The sequence below is a fragment of the Strix aluco genome, chromosome 12 (genome assembly GCF_031877795.1).
Source record: "Strix aluco isolate bStrAlu1 chromosome 12, bStrAlu1.hap1, whole genome shotgun sequence".
NCBI classification, from domain to species: Eukaryota; Metazoa; Chordata; class Aves; order Strigiformes; family Strigidae; genus Strix; species Strix aluco.
The window spans coordinates 24570006-24575673 of NC_133942.1; positions in this window are offsets into that span (position 1 = coordinate 24570006).

Sequence of the window (5668 nt, forward strand, 5' to 3'; positions counted from 1 at the left end):
ATTTTGCCCACCTAAGCTTTTTATGTATTTATGTCTTTAAGTTGACTTGTTGAAAGAAGTGCAGTGGTGGAGTTAACATCCTAAGGATACAATATACGTGGGGACAACTACTCTAGAAAAAATTTTGCTCCCCTCTGAGGGGCATCTTCAAGAGTGAGCGATCCTGTGGATCCCAAAACAAAGTATTTCCTGGCTCTGCCTTCCCTTTGACCAGTGAGGGTTTGGCTCAGAGCTGCTGCATGGTGAATGCAGTGTAGAGGTTTGGCATTTTTCCAGTACAGCCTAAAGTGAGCTTACTGCCAGCAGGCTGCACCAGTAAATCTTTAACTGGGGCATCCAAAAGCAAGTTTTATTTCACTGAACTATTTGTAGCCAAAATGTGGTCAGTTGTTTTAAATTGTTTTACTTTTTTTAATAAAAAAGCAGAGGGGCTGTTGTGATCTTTTCATCTGTTTTCCTTATAAAACAGCTTGTAAGACTTTGCTTAATTAATTCCTGCTTGAGCTGGAGCTTGTCTTTTAGACAAGCATCTGGTCTTGATTACTGTGTTGTGCATGTTTTCATCTCTTCCCTTAAAGACCAGCTGTTGATCAAATTCAGTGACCTGTATATAAAACCCCTTGGTTCAATGCCTGATCAGCAAATCTCAGACCTAGGGTTGAGATAAAATTTGACTTGTTCACATGTAAAATTACTGACTTGTGGTGACACATGCTGAAATAGGTTTGAAAAAAACCTGAGCTATGTGGTCATCCCTGGTTTATAAGAGCCTAGTGGTTCAGGCCTTAAAATTCCGGCCAGCAGCATCTCAAGTGGTCAAATCCCAACTATATTTAGGCTGGAATTTTTTAATTACATTGGTGTGACAGATAATAGGATTTTCTTGGACTGTTTAATAAGGCAGAGTACAGTAATACATTAAATAACAGTAACTTCAAGCCATCTGTTATTTCACCCAAACCCTGTGGACTTTTCTATATCCATGGTACTCTAAATCCTGAAGAAATGCATTTAGACTTGGACAATGCACTTGCCATGGTAGTAACAGTAATAATAAGTACCTCATCTGTACCAATTAATTTGCAGCGCTAGATCTCAAATTGAATCACCATTTCCATTTTGCTGGTGTGGAAAGTGAGGCACTGAACAGATGGATATTTTAAGTCTGGGGCCCACTCGGTGGGCATGCCATCGGGGACAGGAACACAGGGCTCCAGAAGGCTGAAAGGTCAGAGGAACTGCCCAAGGACACTGGAAGACCACTGCTGATCCTGGAACCAGACCCCAGCAGCTCACCATCCTCTACGCCCCACTTACAGAGCTACGCAGCACCGCTCTGCTCCAGGCAGCGTGTCCAACAGCGTGCCTCGGGTTAGATCCCTGGAGCCACTCCTGCGTACAGGCAACATGACTTCTGCTCCATCCGCTGAGATACGGTTGCTGGTCCACCCACCCTAGCTCTGCTGTCTGTGCTGGTATGAGAAGGAGGCTTTGGAGGCACAGGCCAACTCTCCTCCTCCTTTAAACTGTCTGGTTTAAAGCGGTTTGCTTCTCAGAAGGGAGCAAGAGCTAACAGATACTGTCCTCTCTTTACAGACAGTGCTAATCGTGAAGATCTTTCTGCTCCACCTCTTTCTCCATGGATGGATCTGCAGGGCAGCCTGCTCAATGTTGGATTTCCTTCTTTACCTAAAGAGCCTGAGGCCCAAGGTCAGACAGAGGCCCTCTGCAGCTGACCAATAGGCTGTTTCTCTTGGCACCTATTTCTTTTATACAGCCAGTTCACAGTGAACTGGATCATTTTGGATACATCTAAACAGTCTTAACGGTGCACTTGAGGAGCAAAACCCTGTGCAGCGTGGTCCCAGATGCTGGGCAGAGAATCTGTTGGACAGTGTGTGGGCTCCTGCAGATAGGGCTCAGAATGCTGCGAGTCGGACAGTCGGTGCTTGAGCTCATCTCCAGACATGCCTCAGCAGGCTGGCCCTGGGCAAGGCAGCTATCTGCAAGAAGAAGGAAAAATTCCAAAACACATGTAGGTAGCTACTGCTGTGGTCTCCCACCAAAGGCTATGTAAGCCAGCGAGCTCATGGGAATGGGCTCGTCTTAACCCTTCATGTCAGAGCACAAAGTTCTCGAAGCATTAGGGTTGTGTCTCAAGAGAACCAGGACTGAACCACATCCTCTTTGCTGTCACTGGAAGGAATATGATTTCCTCACTCATAATTTGTTTCAATCTGAGTTTGGCCACTCTCATAAAAAAACTATATAGGATAGAGGGTCCAGGCATCGCTTTTTATTATCATCTAGTTTACTGACAATATCCTTCCTGTCTATATCCTGTGGGAATTTCCCAGCCAGGAAGATATATTTCTGTTTGAGGCCACATACATTCAAGCCCTGTTCTTCATTTGTACCACACCAGCACTGTAGAAAGTAAATATATTATGATTTAATCAGTTTAGGATTATGTCTGAGGCTTTGGATGTTCCTTTCCTGCCACACACAGCTCAGAGAATGGCAGTGAGGATGCTTCATGTTGTATCTGCTCTTGCTTTGCATATGCATTGTTTCATAACCCCCAGCAGCGCTACAGGCTTGGGGAGCAGTGGCTGGAGAGCTGCCAGTCAGAGGGGGGGGGTGTTGATTGACAGCCAGCTGAACAGGAGCCAGCAGTGTGCCCAGGTGGCCAAGAAGGCCAATGGCATCCTGGCATGTATCAGAAATAGCGTGGCCAGCAGGGACAGGGAAGGGATCTTACCCCTGTACTCGGCACTGGTGAGGCCGCACCTCGATTCCTGGGTTCAGTTTTGGGCCCCTCACTACAAAAAGGCCATTGAATTACTCGAGCGTGTCCAGAGAAGGGCAACGGAGCTGGTGCAGGGTCTGGAGCACAGGTCTGATGGGGAGCAGCTGAGGGAACTGGGGGGGGTTTAGTCTGGAGAAGAGGAGGCTGAGGGGAGACCTCATCACCCTCTGCAACTACCTGAAAGGAGGGTGCAGAGAGGGGGGGATGAGTCCCTTTAAGCTAGTAACAAGTGATAGGACAAGAGGAAATAGCCTCAAGTTGCGCCAGGGAAGGTTTAGACTGGATATTAGGAAGTATTTCTTTGCAGAAGGGGTTGTTGGGTGTTGGAATGGGCTGCCCAGGGCAGTGGTGGAGTCCCCATCCCTGGAGGTGTTTAAGAGTCAGGTTGACCCAGCGCTGAGGGATCTGGTGGAGTTGGGAACGGTCAGTGTGAGGTTCATGGTTGGACTGGAGGAGCTTCAAGGTCTTTTCCAACCTAGATGATTCTGTGATTCTGTGAAGTTCCACTGCTGTCCAGGTCTTCTATGTCCTTTGAGGTTTTGTATTTGCAGCACTTCCCTCATGAATGTATGATTGTCTTAAATTATATCTCAGCTTTTGAAAAAGAAATCCCTCTACTAATCCTTTTAGGAACATTATGTTTGCCCTCTGATACACGCATCGGTCTGTCAGCTTGGAAAACACCAGCCTTCTAATGACTGAAGGATTATGAATCTATTGCTGAGCATTTGCCAAAGTGCTCTTGGGTTATAAAAGTGTTTCTTCATTCACCCGCAGGCTCGGTGCCAGAAGGGCTCAGCGTGGCTTTGTGGGTCTCTTGCCTCCAGTGCTGAACAAGTGAGAATCTCACACTGGTCAAAAGCCCAGCTCCATCACTCACTGACCACTCCCAGCCTCCTGCTTTGCACACATTGAGAGTTTCATCCTTTGAAGCGAAGCACTTAGACGGTTCAGCCCAACATATTGGACTCTTCCATTTTAAGTTTGCACAATTTTGTTTTTAATATAATTTATCAGATGAATTTCTGTCTCTATTAAAGTTAATGACAGCCTCACTAGTGACTTCAGCACAGCCAGGACTTTGCAAAATATCTTTATGTATTAATTATAAATTACTAGAATTTTACACATTTTAAATAAACCCTATATTAAATAAAATGGATTACGTATGGTGCCTTATACTCTATATATCTTACAGAAATGAAATCTTGGCACTACTGAAGCAGACAGCAGAACTTACATTGATGCCAGTGGGGCCAACACTTCACCCCCAGTTTCTTTTCTCAAATCTACCAGAGTTTCCAGTGACTCTGAACAAATCAGTATCTCAATATTACCTACCATGTAAGGCCCGGAACTGTTTTTCTCTAGGTCACAGCAGTATTGTAGGGCCCTTGATATCTGGAAAATGCTTCAAGTTTCAAACTGCTATAGCTGTACTAACCATCACTGGTTATTATTTTCCTGCTACAAATCCCTTAACCTCAAAGTGGGAATAGCAATGTCTACTAGGAAGGTTACTCAACAGTTTCTATTATAAAACCATATTTTCCATTATTTTATGTTGCCGAAACTCAGACATTCAAACTAAATGACACATGATAGACAACTGCCTTAATTTTAGTTGTGGGTTGGTTGGGTTTTTTTATTTTGAGGTGTGAAAAGTCTAACAGTTTCCAATATTGAAATAAGAAGAAAGCAAATCCACAGTAAAAACCAAACCTCTGAAGACTGCTGTCTTTGAGCAGCTCCAGCTTTCAGGTACACCGAAATTTGATAGAGCACAGACTAAATCAGGTAAGATCTTTTACTGTTTTCAAGCTTTCACATTATAAAGCTTTTAAAAAACTGTACGTAGCTAATGTTTACTAGCACACAGTGTTTACTAGAACATGACACTTGGTAGCTGAAACATCAAAAAAAATTAATGTTCATTAAGCACACGCCAGCCTTTAACAGGACACGTTGGTGTTTGAACTTCTCCTGCCTCATGCCAAGGGGAGGGAGTGCTGAGGGTGCTCTTGGCCCGCAGCGTTGCAGGAGAAGCCACCATTTCCCTGTAATTGTGCCTTTTGTTGGGTCAGGGAGGGACAAGGCCCTGAGCCCAGCCACAAGGGACTCACCTCCCCCGTGCCCTGCCTAACAACCCGGAGGAGGAAGCTGCATGTTTTGAATACAGAGAAAACAAAATATAGGCAGAGGTGAAGGCAAGGAGCTTGGAGAGGCCATGGGAGAGGAGGAGGAAGCTACCAGAGAGCTCTGCGAGGATGTGGAGAGCTGTAAAGGCACACAGGAGTTTCAGGCCACCCCTGGGCTGGCAGGGCGAGCAGGGCCCGGCTGCCCGGAGCCCAGGGCAGCACAGACACACGCCGTGGCTGTCCGGGAGCAGCAGGCACACACGCATCTCGGCCTGGGCGCGAATCCTCCTCTCACCGCAGTCCCCTGGCTGGGACCCGCCAGCTCCCTGCCCTGCCCAACACCCACCGCAGCTCCCCACAAGCAGCTCTGTCACTGTGTGTAAATGGCAGCTCCCCCTCAGCCGGGGGTGCTGGGGGGCAGGAGCCGCGAGGCCTGGAGCCTTCGAGGCGTCGCACCAACGAAGGCTGCCTGTGACCGGGGTGGCTGCAGAGCAGGGCTGGGCAGGAAGCAGCGGGACCGCGTGGGGACACACTTCACTCCCTCCGCGGCTGCGTTTGGGGCCCTCAGAGCGCGGCGCCGCCCCGCGTCTTACGAGGCGGGGTAGCCGGGCCGCCGCACACGCAGCACGGCCGGCCCGCGGCTGCCCGGCCCCACCTGCCCGGCAGCGGCGCCGCCCCGCAGGCGCAGGCGCGGTCCCCGGCCCGCCCCGCCGCCGGACTA